At 43.8% G+C, this 14,612-nt stretch overlaps 1 protein-coding gene and 1 long non-coding RNA gene across 2 annotated transcripts in view; one reads left to right on the top strand and one right to left on the bottom strand.

Annotated features, from left to right (window-relative positions):
* Positions 1-14,612, top strand: part of srcin1b (SRC kinase signaling inhibitor 1b) — a 129,610-nt gene that overhangs the window by 24,487 nt on the left and 90,511 nt on the right. The window lies entirely within an intron of this gene.
* LOC308390875 lies at positions 12,219-13,500 on the bottom strand. The gene is made up of 2 exons (XR_013970516.1): positions 13,085-13,500; positions 12,219-12,549 (listed from the first exon to the last, which is right to left on the bottom strand). It is a non-coding gene; the product is annotated as an uncharacterized lncRNA (long non-coding RNA).

Raw genomic sequence — 14,612 nt, forward strand, 5'->3', positions numbered from 1 at the left:
TGGGTGACATTCGTCTATCCTGGCCTGAAAGGAGACGCTACCGGTAGACTGCAGCGAGAACTGCCAGCATCTGAGCCAGCCAGACTCTGTCTCTCTCATCATGGTTATCTAAATGCAACGCACAGTAATAGCAGGTTTTGTAATAAGGTAAATCGCGCTAACATAATGTGCAATGCTAATTGATTAGTTACCTGCAGTATTAACGGGAGAGGACGTGGAAACGCTACCGCTGCTGCTGGGTTGAGCTTCGCTAGTCCGGAGCGGATCAAAAACACGACATTCGTTGAAAGCAATCGCGTGTTTTTTGAGCAAATGCTTTTGCATGTTCGTAGTGTTTCCTCCCTTTGATGAAATCTCTACTTTGCAAGTATTGCACGTTGCCCTGTTGTCATCCTTTCTCATAAAGTGTAACCAAACTTTTGAGCGTTTGTGCCGCTCAGGCGCTGTGTTTCCTACTGGGTAAAAGACGCTACTCAACGTGATGACGTCATTCGGGGCGACTGGAATCGATAAGGGAATCGTTTTTAAAAGTGGCAAACGATTCCAAGGAATTGAAACAGTGGGAACCGGTTCTCAACAAGAACCGGTTTTCGATACCCATCCCTAGCCGCAATGTTCAGGTGTGTGGTAGTAACATTCAGATAACCATGTTTTCCCAGCAGGACCTTACACTGGAATGAGTAGAGGTGTGGGAATATCAGGTTTCTGCAACTGTCTTCCACCCAACAGCTTTGCATCTCCTGCCAAAGACAGAGAGGAGGGGGAGAAGCCATCTGTTGAGGGCTAGTTGAAGGTGGTGTCCCAACATCTGATAAGTACTGCATCAGTTATCCAAATCATTTCTCTCTCACATCCCTAATCTGAGATAATTTAGCACTAACCAGAGTGCAGAAACTGCATTTATGAGATGTGGGATGTCCAGTGATTTTGCCATTAAGAGTTCTTAATTCCAGTTAATAGAGTTTAATATTTTCCTCAGTCCTTCCCACTGTTTTCTTTTTGTGTCTTTTCCTGTATCAAGTTTGTTTTTGCGTCTGAGTTTCCCGAGTTACTGTTACCTTCTTCCTGTTTTACTTTGATAGTTAGTTGCCGTCTGTGTCTTGTATCCAGTTTTACTTCCTCCCTGTGGTTTTATTGATTGTGCACCTGTGTCTCATTTCCTCCCAGCTGTGTCTAATTCTTTTGATTAGCCCTCAGTGTGGGAGTATAAATGGTGTTGTCTTCCCTTTGTCTTTTGTTACAGCAACTGTTTGTGTTCTTTCTCTGTTTCCTTGTGTAACTTCTGTTGGATTTCTTTGGCTTTATAGACTTACTCTTGGACTTGGACACACATATCTGCTTGCCAGTGCTGAGTAATGAATTAATAAACACACGCAAAGAGTCGAGAGGTGCAGTTCAGTGACTCAGAGTAGCGGATGAGGCCTAGCAGACAGCGATGGGTTACAACTACCTGCATGTGGACACCTGCTAAATGGGCCAGATCTCTAAATACAGTTTGGATAATGTACTTTGGGGTCTGTATCATTTTCATAAAGGAATGAACCTTCCACAGAGGTGAAATGTGTATCTTGCAGCAGGCTCTAAACACGTTTGTTCTGCTGTAAGTTTGGACACGTTAGCATGAGACTCATTTTTGGAGCCTCCAATGGCCGTTGGAGGAACTGCACATTTGGCAGCACTAGCTTCACTTTCAGCCCTGGAGGTTGCTGCTTGGTCTGAACTAATTTTAGCTGTTAAGCTTTACTGTTGTACTCTGAGCACCGACTACCAAGTGTGTCTACATTTTGTGATTGAGTCACTGCGCTTTTGTTCTCCGATTAAAAAATAAATCTGATATTATAGCAGGCCTGATCTGTAAAGACTGAAGTTTGGAGGAATTAAAAAAAATAATTAAAGCTTAGTTTGGAGTTGATTGCTTCTGTAACACAATTGTCATCAAACTGAAACTCTTTCCAGAGGAACAAATCTAATCTCGACAATCACACAATCAGATCGTTTCACATCTTTTTTCTTCATTTAGGAAACAAATCAAATTTTATAAGTAAAGACAACTGAACAAAACTGGGACAAAAGAGAATCTTATGACTGGAAAAAGGGTCGGCTGTTATTGCCCACTGCCCCCAGCTGAACACTGGTTTTACTGGGCAGCTCCCAGTTGTGTTTGTGTGTATTTATTTGCATGTCGAGTTCACATTTTCACCAAACGGCTGGACCGAATAAGTCACGCTGAAATGTGGGACAGATGTTGTTGCACCATCACTGTAACACAGTTACTGTACAGTAAATCCCAGCAGGTATTGCAGCAGATGACCAGCAGTGCTCAGCCTGGTAAGATACAGCGTCTCTTTGCCCCACATACAAACTCCCACCACCTCCCCCTTTACTGCATATTGTGTTTGCAGAAGGCTTCACATAATTTAAAGTGACAAGCCCCTGTCTCGACATTCCCTCCGTCTCTCCTGATCCCCCCACCCCCACTGCCTCTGTTTTATAACCTTCTTTTCTTTCCTGCCATGGATACACACCGGTATGTTGCTGAAGAATTACATCTGTGACCACCTCGGACGCTTTTCTTTCAGACAGTACAGCTACAAATATTTCTGTTGCCAGGCTGAATCCACAGACTGGCAACATTTCGGATTCACAGGCGCGAATGCAGACAAGTCATGGTGATGCACACCCCGACCCCGACCATTTCCAGAACCGTGGAACTTTGAACACCATGGGAACTTTCTGAGTGGTGTTTACTCAGCATGGCACTATCATTATGCAGCTTTAGATGGATTTCTAATAAAATAAGCATAAATTATACATGCAAGGGCATCTGTAGCTTCAAGCTGTATGACAGTTTCTTAACTTTGAGTTTATAAAGTCAAAAGTCTTGCTTTAGTGCATCTGTGCTGCTCGGCAGGTCAATAAGAGGACCCGACGGGACAGATCAATAATGCACAGAGGCTCCGGCCGTCGAACGCTACACTACAGGGCCTGTAATTTACAGTTTGTTTGTAGTCCACCGCCGGTACATTATGTGCCTGTGTGTCTCGATGCATCACTCCCACTCCCATTAGCTGCAGAATAAAGTCAGGGGATGTGGCTGAAAACTCAACAGATAACCTCTGATCAGATTGAAGCTCTGTATTTGATTCAAATACCACGGGGTCAGCGTCCTTGCTGTGTTTTATCAGATCCTCCTGCAGTGCTGCTGCTGTTTACTTTCTTCCTCTCTCTCTCTCTTTAGAGGGTTTAAACACTTTCATCATGCACAGCACAGAGCTGCTATCCCTTAAAAGTGGAAACAAGCACCAAAATCTGAGAGTTTACCCTGATGCCATTCATTAGAAAAATCCCATCAGCAGCTTGAATTTTCTTGAATTGTCAAAATAACCATCGAGCAGCTATTTTACTGCAGAATTTTGACATTTCTGAAGTTTCACTGATGATCTCTCTATTTCTGACCATGACTAAGTCAAATTTATTCCCCAGAGCTTCCTTTACTTATTTCTTTTAATGTAAATCATCACAAACCTGCAATGGATCCATCCTGGGGATGAACCTCCCACCTCAACCCTTCATCATCAGCTGCTCTTTGTTATGCAGTATGGCCCTCGAAGAACAGCAGCTATCTAAGCGAAGCCTTTCAGTTGAAGAATTTTGCCAACAAGTGGATTCTTTTATTGATTAACTTCACTTTTATAACTGAAACCTGACTGTCAGTGCTGTGCTCTCTGTTAAGGTGGCAGAGCAGATATATTCCCTCAATCCTCTTTCATGTGATTGATGATTTTCTTTGGCACAAAAAAAGGCCAAGACCTCAAAGCCAAAAGCTAAAAATGAAATACTCTGACAGGGTTTGCAGTAAAGGTTGAAATTAGAAACAATTTCCACAAATGAACCTTTTTATTTATATACTGTGCAGGAGAGTGAAATATTTCTGCTTCATCCTCTTACCAAACATTTCAAAACATGTGGTCCGGGTCATAAACTCAATGAGCACATTAGTAAGTCAGGTGTATCCTGTTCCTTATCCTCTCCCTGCACATTATTTTCCTTTCTGTGTGTAACACTGGTGGTGCAATACTAGACCTGTTAGTGCTACTTCTTGCCTTCTTTGCATGTAGTGCGGGCAGTATAGTTACCTTTAACCACAGTACGCGGACAGAAGGGAAATATGGACCAGATCAGACAGGTTCTAGATTCGTAGGAGCCAAGGGTGTATGACAACAGAGGACTTGTACACAGTAGGTGTAGAAAACACAATTGCATTTATTAGCAATTATTAAAGTTGTGCACATTTAACAAAAGTAGAGCGCGCTTCTTGAAAACAAAATAAAATAAACCCCACAAATGGTCGACCTAAGGATATATTGTCTTTTGTGTCTTTTTTTTAAAAGTCAATTTCAGTCTTTCAATGTTCAGTAGTCACTCAGTGTGTTTGTAACCAGTCGGGTTACAATCTACCAGTTCATCCGGCTCTTTGGGCTGGGCTCGCCATCCAGTACTGGAAAAGGGATCCTCGATTCTTCTCAGGTCCTCAAAACCAATCCAATCCAAATAAGCAAAGGAAAAAACCTGACCTGGGAACCAGGCCAGAACACAGTAGTTCAACATTTAAGCTATCATGCCTGTAACTTATTACTACTGGTTGCTTGTAGTGCTTCTAAATTTCTATGTTGTACAACAAATTATTCTCATTTCAAAGGGAAAAAGTGCATAGGAAACACACATTTAAAACAATACAAAATAGCTCAGCAGTGCATTAAAAATACACATTGGCTTGAGACTTATCAAGTTTCAGCTAAGTACAGTGCAGGTGAAGGCACTTAATTTCACGTTGCTAATACTTAATTGTGCAGAACTATAATTAGCACCATGAGAAAAGTGAACATGTGCTAACATAACGTCGCACAAAACCATACATTATACATCAATACCACAGTAATGTGACATAAACCTTTAAAGAACATCTCATATAAAGTGCAGCAGACTCAGTGCTAATTGCTTTAGCCTCGGAAAAGGCACTTTCATTGCAAAATGGCTAACGGAAGTTAGCATCAGAGCTAGCGGCAAGTAGCATGCTATGCTAGCGCACGTGTGCTGCCTGGGACTTACCATGCGAAGCAACAAATGCTACACGGGGCTTCACAGTGCTCACGTTGGCTCACGGCCTCTGGAATACAGTATCACTCTTATTATTCTTGCCGAAAAAAGGACCTTCTCCTTCCAGCTAGCTTCTTCGCCGCACGGGTAAACTGATCTTTCACCGTCTGTGTCTCTGGCGTATCTTACTGGCACACGAAGGCACGCACAGGTGTCTCAGCAGCGCACAGACTGGGGGGAGGGTCAGACCGGCCAATGATTGGTTGCTCAGTGGATCTGACAAACACACTCTAAAGGACTAAGTCCTGCCCCCACACCATCTATATACCACATATACATATGTACATATTAAACTTATGTTTACATGCCTTTTATCAGTATTTATTATAATTAATTTTGTTTTTATCAATATTTATTCCCATCGTGAGAGTATGAATATTTATACTTTTAATCCCGTTTTTAACACTGGGTTACACTATCCCCTCTTAGAATCATGCAAGTCCCTTTGCATGGGATAGCTAAACGGTAATGACAGGGGAACCAGCCTTCATGGGGATGACCACAGAATCTTGTTCTGTCAAGGCACTGGTAAAAGCCAGGCTTAGACCTTGAAACAGGGACTGGGCAATGGAAACGAGAGGATTTCCCAACCGACTATATTGCAGTCGTTCTGGTTGGGTTCTTGTTCTCTCTGAGCGCCTTACAGTCGCTGTGGCTTCACTCTCAGTATTTGACTGACTTGAGTTTGCTTGATTATCATTTGAGTTGTCTTCTTCCACTGGCCCATCACAGGTAGATCCATCGGGTAAGTTGGCATCACTCTCGCTTTCATTGTCAGTGGTTGAGTGTTCCACCATGGTTTCACTCTCCTCTAGGCTTCCATATCCAAGTGGATTTCCACATTCAGGTAAGTTGTCACATCCGGTTAAATTGTCAGCTCCAATCAAGTTGTCATGTTCATGTAAGTTGTCTCCTCCAGGCAGGTTGTCATGTTCATGTAAGTTGTCTCCTCCAGGCAAATGAGTTTCAGTATGATCGTGATCATTAGGGTGTGTCTTTGGCTGGGGAATCTCATAGACTCGAGTGACCTTTATGGGCTCTTGAAGAGGTGCCTCTCTGAACCAACAGATATCCTCATCTTCCAGTTCTGAATGATCACATTCCTCATGTTGTTTAGGTGATTGCCTTGTTTTTGGTTTGCGTACATGAGTTGGTTGGACAGGTTTCTTTTCAACAGGGGCAAGAAAACCACAAGGGAGCAAGAGATCGCGGTGGACTGTGCGGACTGGGCCCTCTTTTGTTAGGGGTTTTATACTGTAGACGGGCAAGTCACCTGCTTGGTTCACCACAACGTGAATATCAGTCTCCCACTTGTCGGCTAGCTTGTGCTTGCCTCTGAGACGGACTGCACGCACCAAAACTCTGTCACCTGGCTCTAGTTTTGAGGGTTTCACTCGCATATCAAATCTTGTTTTGTTTCTTTCTGCCATTTTGTTAGCATGGTCTGTTGCTAGTTTGTAGGTCTCTTGTAGAGTTGCCTTTAGTTTTGTTATGTACTGAGAATGCGACTTGAAACTTTTGTTGTTAAAGGGCAGCCCAAATGCTAGATCGACTGGCAATCTTGGCTGACGGCCAAACATTAACTCATATGGGGCAAAACCAGTTGTATCGTTTTTCGTACAATTGTACGCATGAACGAGTGGTTTGACATAGTTGTGCCACTGAGTTTTGTCCTTTTCCTCAAGAGTACCTAGCATACTTAGTAACGTCCTATTGAAACGTTCTACCGGGTTTCCTCTGGGGTGATAGGGTGTGGTCCGGATTTTACGAATGCCCATGATCTTGCAAAGCTCTTGGATAATGTGGGACTCGAAATCGGGACCTTGATCGCTATGCAATCGTTCGGGTATCCCGTAGTGGACTATGAAGTTGTCCCAAAGGGCTTTTGCAACGGTCTGAGCTTTCTGATTGCTGGTAGGGATGGCTAATGAATATTTCGTGAAATGATCGGTTAATACAAGCACATCCTTTACATTACTTCGATCAGGCTCAATGGACAGGAAGTCCATGCAGACTAATTCGAGGGGTCTGGTGGATTTGATATTCACAAGTGGAGCTGCTTTTTCTGGAGGAGTTTTACGTCTTACACAGCGGTTGCATGTTTTGATCTTATGTTCTATATATGCTGCCATGCGAGGCCAATAGAACCTTGTTCGGGCAAGATCTAAGGTACGTTCAGTGCCTAAGTGGCCCATGTCACAGTGGAGGCTTTGGAAGACTGAGTCACGGAGCTGTTCAGGTAAGACAAGCTGGTAGGTAACATCTCCTCCATCTTGGCGAGTTCGATACAGGATGTTATTGTGCATCTCCAATCGATTGAGCTCTCGGAGTAGAAGGTTGATGTCAGGAAGTTCAGCTCGCACAGTTGGTGGGACCTTTTCTCCAGTTTCAATTTGTGCAATAACTTCCCTCAGACAAGGGTCTGTTCTTTGTTCGTTTGTGATCTGTTCAAGGGACATATGGGGTATAACAGGAAGACCACCACAGTCATTTTCATTGACAAAGTCACCTGGAATGGCAGCTGCAGAAATGGCTAGCGAGTGAACCAAAGGGATGGTGTCATTTTGAGAGCTGCATACAAGGTGTTTCTCACAAATAGCAGACACTACTTCAGGACTTAAACTGCTGTCAGGTAGGGACAGGTGAGTCTGTGTGAACTGCTGTATGCGGTCGAGCTCTTTTTGGGACACTGCGTCGTTAAGCAACTCGCCATGTGGCCGTCTAGAAAGGCCATCTGCATCTGAGTTAAGCTTGCCTGCTCTGTACTGGAGCTTAAAGCTAAACGTTGACAGGGCAGCTAGCCATCTGTAACTCATGGCATCCATCTTAGCAGTAGTTAATATGTACGTCAGAGGATTATTGTCTGTTACGACAGTAAACTGATTTCCATATAAGTAATCTGCAAACTTTTCCGTTACTGCCCACTTCAAGGCTAAGAACTCTAACTTATGGGCGGGATAACGAGATTCACTCCTAGACAACCCACGGCTTGCATAAGCTATCACCCTAGTCTGGCCATTCTGCTCTTGATAGAGCGCGGCGCCAAGCCCTGTAGTGCTGGCGTCCGTATGGAGCGTATATGGCAGTTTAGGGTCAGCAAAACCCAATACAGGCGCAGTACTGAGCTTTTCAATGATGGTTTTGAAAGCAAAATCACAAGAGGGAGTCCATCGCTCGCCGAAAGGTGTCTTGGGGTCATGGTACTGGACAGACTTAGCTTTAGGCTTTGTGCTTTTGCGCAAAGGAGGGTAGCCTGATGTTAAGTCAGTGAGGGGCTTAACGATACTCGAAAAGTTCTTAATGAACCGCCTGTAGTACCCTGAAAAGCCTAAGAATGAGCGGAGCTGTTTAAGATCACGGGGCACAGGCCAGGTACTTAAGGCTTCCACCTTTTCAGGGTCAGTCTCCACTCCCTTGCTGGACACAATATGCCCAAGATATCTGACAGAAGTTTGGAAAAATTTGCATTTTTCGGGTGAGAGTTTGAGCCCATATTCTTTCAGGCGATCAAGAACTTTCATTAAGCGAGCCTCATGTTCTTCAAGTGTCTTGGAGAATACAATGATGTCATCGAGAAACACGATCACTTCGCGCAGGTTCATGTCGCCCATACATTTCTCCATGAGCCGCTGGAATGTGCTGGGGGCGTTTGTAATGCCTTGGGGCATTCTATTAAATTCCCAAAAGCCGATGGGACATACGAACGCCGTCTTTGGTTTGTCCAGCTCCTCCATCTCAATTTGGTAGTACCCAGATTTTAAATCCAGGACAGAGAACCATTGCGACCCGATCAAGGTGGAAAACGTTTCCTCCAAATTGGGGAGAGCGTAAGCATCTTTTATAGTCTGCGCGTTAAGCTTTCTGTAGTCGATACAGAGGCGGACTTCACCATTTTTCTTCCGCACGACTACAATGGGTGAAGAGAAAGGGGAGGTAGATTCCCTGATCACGCCAGCTTCTTGCAGTTCTTTGAGGTGCTTACGGACTGCCTCCAGGTCGTTCGGATGTATGGGACGCGCTCTATGCTTGAACGGTGTTTCATCTGACAATCTGATTGTGTGTTTCACTTGATCCGTCTTTCCAAAGTCAAGATCATTCTGTGCAAACACTTCGGGCATTTGGCTTAGTTTTTCGGTTATGCGCTCCTTCCATTCAGCGCTAATAGGGGAAGAGTCAAAGTTATATGTTACATTTGACTTCTGCTCAGTTCGGGATCTTGGAGTTCTCACTGAGTGTTCGTGAGATAGAACTCTTTGATATGCACTGACTTCTCCGATGACACAATTTAGAGGGATTGTCACATCATGTTCGGATTCATTGGTGAGTATAACTGGTACAAGGTAAGGTGCTCGTTCAGGTAGGTCTATGAGACAAGGTTTCACAAGGATGTCACCAGGTAAGGCTGACATTCGTGGATACTCTAACAAGACAGACTTTTCACCGTTACCGGCTGACACAGCTACAGCACCATCTAGAACAACAGTTTGGCCTGCTGGAATCAACTGTGGCTCTTTGTTGTGCATCGTCACTAAACCAAGACTACTGTCTTTGGACTGTTTGTGTCGTGACTCAAGAACTTTTAGAACTGCCCTATAGCCATATGGCAGGTTCAGCTGCAGTTCATGGCATGTGTTAGAGTACAGCTCATAAAGTACATCTAATGTGTTTGTCCCAATTAGCACTAAGGACTGAGAAGCTGTGCGCACATCGGGGACAACTAAGGCAAGTGTCGGCACTTCAGCTTCAATGCCAAGGAAGTCCTTTGGGAAAGTGACATGCAGTTCAATGTAGCCTAAGTAAGGCACAGACTGACCGTTGGCACCCTCAACTTCTAAAAGTTCAAACAATGGCTTAATCTCATGAGAGGACAAATGCTGACGATAGTAGGACTCGGGGACTGTAGTCACCTGGGAACCAGTATCTAGCAAACAACTCACTGTGTGACCATTAACTTTCACTTGTGCAGTACTCTTCGTACCAATTAGACCTTTAGGAAAGTCGAAGGAATCTGATCTTGTGTGTGACTTTAGGCTGGCACGCTTTTTAGGTGAAGCTTTTTGTTTAACCTGGGTGGGACGGGTTAACAAAGCATCAGCCTCCATTTGTCCCGCAACGGAGGCAGAATTTAGTTTAAAGAAAGCTGGTCATTCTGCCTGTCCCATATCTGCCTTCTCACTCTTAATTCCTTTCGTTTTGCAACTACAAGGGCAGGATTGGGCTCTGACTCACAAGTGGCTACTATATGTCCATCTTCCCCACAGCGGAAGCAATACCAGGGCTTGGGCCTAGTACTGCGGCGGCTGGGTGGAGGTGAGTCTTCAGGTTTGGCATGGTCAGGTTTTTTATTTTCAGGTTTCCTTGTTCGAACTGTCTTCAGTGTTGCTTGTTTCTTTGGCTTCACAACGGCAGCTAATTGGCTTTTTAGATCGGCAACTTGTTTTTTTAGCTCTTCTAGACTATCTGACTGTGCTTGGCGAACATCTGCATTTGTTTCAGTGACCGTCTGTTCATGAGACACTGCTTTTGGTTTCGTGGCGCTAAAGTGTTTCTTCATTCGCGTGTTTTTAACTTCTTGTCGGTTTTCTGCAGTACGCAGGAGAAGCAATAGCTCTGCATAAGTGGGCGGCTCCTTATGCTTTAGCTCCAATTGCAACTCCGTTAGCAAGTTATCATCCCAGCAGCCTCTGTAAAACTGTTTAAGAAGCTGCTTATTTACTTCATGTGGTTCAAGCCCACCTCTGCGCACGGTGTGATTGACTGCCACCTGCAAACGAAGCAGATAAGCAGAGGGCTTTTCACCATGATCTTGGAGGGTGTTCATGAAGCGTACAAACAGTTCCTCACCATCTTCGACGGTGCCAAAAGCTGAATCCAGAAGTTTAAGATAGTCTGCAGGAGTGGCTTCTGGCCCAAGAGGGCGGATGACATCAGAAGCGGGAGCAAGGAGACTTTCAAGAATCTTACGAGTTTTTCCCAACTCAGACAAAGAAGCATCTTCCATCAACAAGTCAACATGAGAACGCCATGTTTCATAGTCAGCTTCGCTGTAAGGTCTGGACATCTTGCCAGAGAAAGCTCTGAGTCTTAATGTAGAGTGAGCATGTGATGTCTTTTCAACACTCTTGACAACATGCTCGACTACTACTTTCTGAACCTCTGGTGGGTTGAGGTCAGTTGGACTCAACATTTGAGGTGTCAAGTTTGGTCTCATGGGGCGTTGGAATGTGCCCTGAATGGGTTCAGGAGGGTGAGGCAGTTCAGTTAAGACTGAAGGTGAGGCTCCAAGTTGTGTGGATCCTACCACAGGGCAAGTCTGATCAGCAGCATCATTTTCAGGGTTTCTCTCAGCTGTCTCAGCAGCTTCAATGGTGTTCCCTATTGTGGATAGGGCCTCCCGCAACACTTCTTCGAAATCCTTCCCACTTAGCTTGGCTAAACCCTTCAGGTTGCTAATGTAAGCCTCAGTAACACTGCCCCCTACGGTCTTAGTATAGACGTCAGTTAAGGCTCGAATGCGGTAACTGACATCTGGATTGTCAGTGGACTGTAAGAGGTAAGGCAGCTTAGGTGCTAATATTTCAACGGCTGCACCGGACTCGAACTCTACAATCTGGCTTTTGTGGAATGCAGAAGAGTCATCATCGACAGCGAGTACTCTACGAATAGTACCATGTTGCTCCAGAAACTCAAATACCTCTTTGTCTTTCTCTCTATCTGTAACACCGCTAACAATAATGGCATTTGGTACTTTAACGGCATACTTCTCGACAAAATCCATTTTCACAGTATGTGAGCATTTGATCAAAGGTCAAAGAGGATTCCAATGTTGTCACACAACACTCTAGGCTCCTGGCTGGCTCGCCACTTTTACTGATGTAACACTGGTGGTGCAATACTAGACCTGTTAGTGCTACTTCTTGCCTTCTTTGCATGTAGTGCGGGCAGTATAGTTACCTTTAACCACAGTACGCGGACAGAAGGGAAATATGGACCAGATCAGACAGGTTCTAGATTCGTAGGAGCCAAGGGTGTATGACAACAGAGGACTTGTACACAGTAGGTGTAGAAAACACAATTGCATTTATTAGCAATTATTAAAGTTGTGCACATTTAACAAAAGTAGAGCGCGCTTCTTGAAAACAAAATAAAATAAACCCCACAAATGGTCGACCTAAGGATATATTGTCTTTTGTGTCTTTTTTTTAAAAGTCAATTTCAGTCTTTCAATGTTCAGTAGTCACTCAGTGTGTTTGTAACCAGTCGGGTTACAATCTACCAGTTCATCCGGCTCTTTGGGCTGGGCTCGCCATCCAGTACTGGAAAAGGGATCCTCGATTCTTCTCAGGTCCTCAAAACCAATCCAATCCAAATAAGCAAAGGAAAAAACCTGACCTGGGAACCAGGCCAGAACACAGTAGTTCAACATTTAAGCTATCATGCCTGTAACTTATTACTACTGGTTGCTTGTAGTGCTTCTAAATTTCTATGTTGTACAACAAATTATTCTCATTTCAAAGGGAAAAAGTGCATAGGAAACACACATTTAAAACAATACAAAATAGCTCAGCAGTGCATTAAAAATACACATTGGCTTGAGACTTATCAAGTTTCAGCTAAGTACAGTGCAGGTGAAGGCACTTAATTTCACGTTGCTAATACTTAATTGTGCAGAACTATAATTAGCACCATGAGAAAAGTGAACATGTGCTAACATAACGTCGCACAAAACCATACATTATACATCAATACCACAGTAATGTGACATAAACCTTTAAAGAACATCTCATATAAAGTGCAGCAGACTCAGTGCTAATTGCTTTAGCCTCGGAAAAGGCACTTTCATTGCAAAATGGCTAACGGAAGTTAGCATCAGAGCTAGCGGCAAGTAGCATGCTATGCTAGCGCACGTGTGCTGCCTGGGACTTACCATGCGAAGCAACAAATGCTACACGGGGCTTCACAGTGCTCACGTTGGCTCACGGCCTCTGGAATACAGTATCACTCTTATTATTCTTGCCGAAAAAAGGACCTTCTCCTTCCAGCTAGCTTCTTCGCCGCACGGGTAAACTGATCTTTCACCGTCTGTGTCTCTGGCGTATCTTACTGGCACACGAAGGCACGCACAGGTGTCTCAGCAGCGCACAGACTGGGGGGAGGGTCAGACCGGCCAATGATTGGTTGCTCAGTGGATCTGACAAACACACTCTAAAGGACTAAGTCCTGCCCCCACACCATCTATATACCACATATACATATGTACATATTAAACTTATGTTTACATGCCTTTTATCAGTATTTATTATAATTAATTTTGTTTTTATCAATATTTATTCCCATCGTGAGAGTATGAATATTTATACTTTTAATCCCGTTTTTAACACTGGGTTACATGTGTCTCCTTATAACTTGTGCATAAATAATGAAACTAAGCCTGTTCACTCATGCAAACAGCGCGCCGACTGTAACGGATCACCTCCACGAGGCCAGCCGTGCTTTATGCGTCAGTGGTCACAAGGGGGCACTAAACTGTTCCCCATGCACGGAGACTTCATTCCCATTCATGTCACTGTTTCCTTGACAGACTTTGACACGTGTGTGAGGCAGCGCTGCTGTCATGTGATAGCGAGAGATTTTGCTGTTCGACAGTTTTTTCTTTCGCCTCTGGGTTCCTGGGATAGTTGCAGTTGTTGGAATAGACAGATGTTCCCACTGTTTTCACACGGGGTATTTTGCCTGAAGTGTGTTTGTGTAACAGAACGACAGCAGTGTGTGTGTGTGTGTGTGTGTGTGTGTATAGGGGGAGAGAACAGAGTGTTTTGTTGTGTACTGTGCAGGTTGCTGAAGGACAAAGTGAGTTTTTATGGCTGTTACTGCAGTATCATCGTTGGCCCTCACATTAACACTCACTGCTGACAAGCCTCAAGGTCCAAACTATTAACTACAGCATGTTTAGACAGTTGGATCAGTGATATCAGAGATAACCACCTCATTCACTCACAGCCCAATGAGCAGATTAAAGCACATCTGCCTGTCCATTCTTTTACCAGCTGACTATAAACAGCATGTACAGTACATGCTACTGGAGTCTTATAATGCTCATGGAATGAAAGCTCGAATGGTGGAATAACAAATTACATTTATTACATTTAATTTTTATTACATTAAAATCAAAAATCTCTTTCATAAGAGTGTACTTTCCAAGAATCATGAGCAATAACAATTAAACACAGAAATGGCCTTAAATTTGTGGAGTTCTTACTGATCTGCTGTTTGGGACAGATGGAAAGAATCTTAAGACCTAAAACAATAACTTCCCACACATTTTTGATGAATGCAATTCAGTAAGCGAGACAAGAATAACCTTATGAATGATAACATACAGGTGGTTGCGTGCAACACATGACACAGCGGACATAATGCATATTGACTGCTATTTTGTTGCTAAATCTTTTGCA

Source organism: Rhamphochromis sp. 'chilingali', assembly GCF_963969265.1.
Source record: "Rhamphochromis sp. 'chilingali' genome assembly, chromosome: 22".
Lineage (NCBI taxonomy): Eukaryota > Metazoa > Chordata > Actinopteri > Cichliformes > Cichlidae > Rhamphochromis > Rhamphochromis sp. 'chilingali'.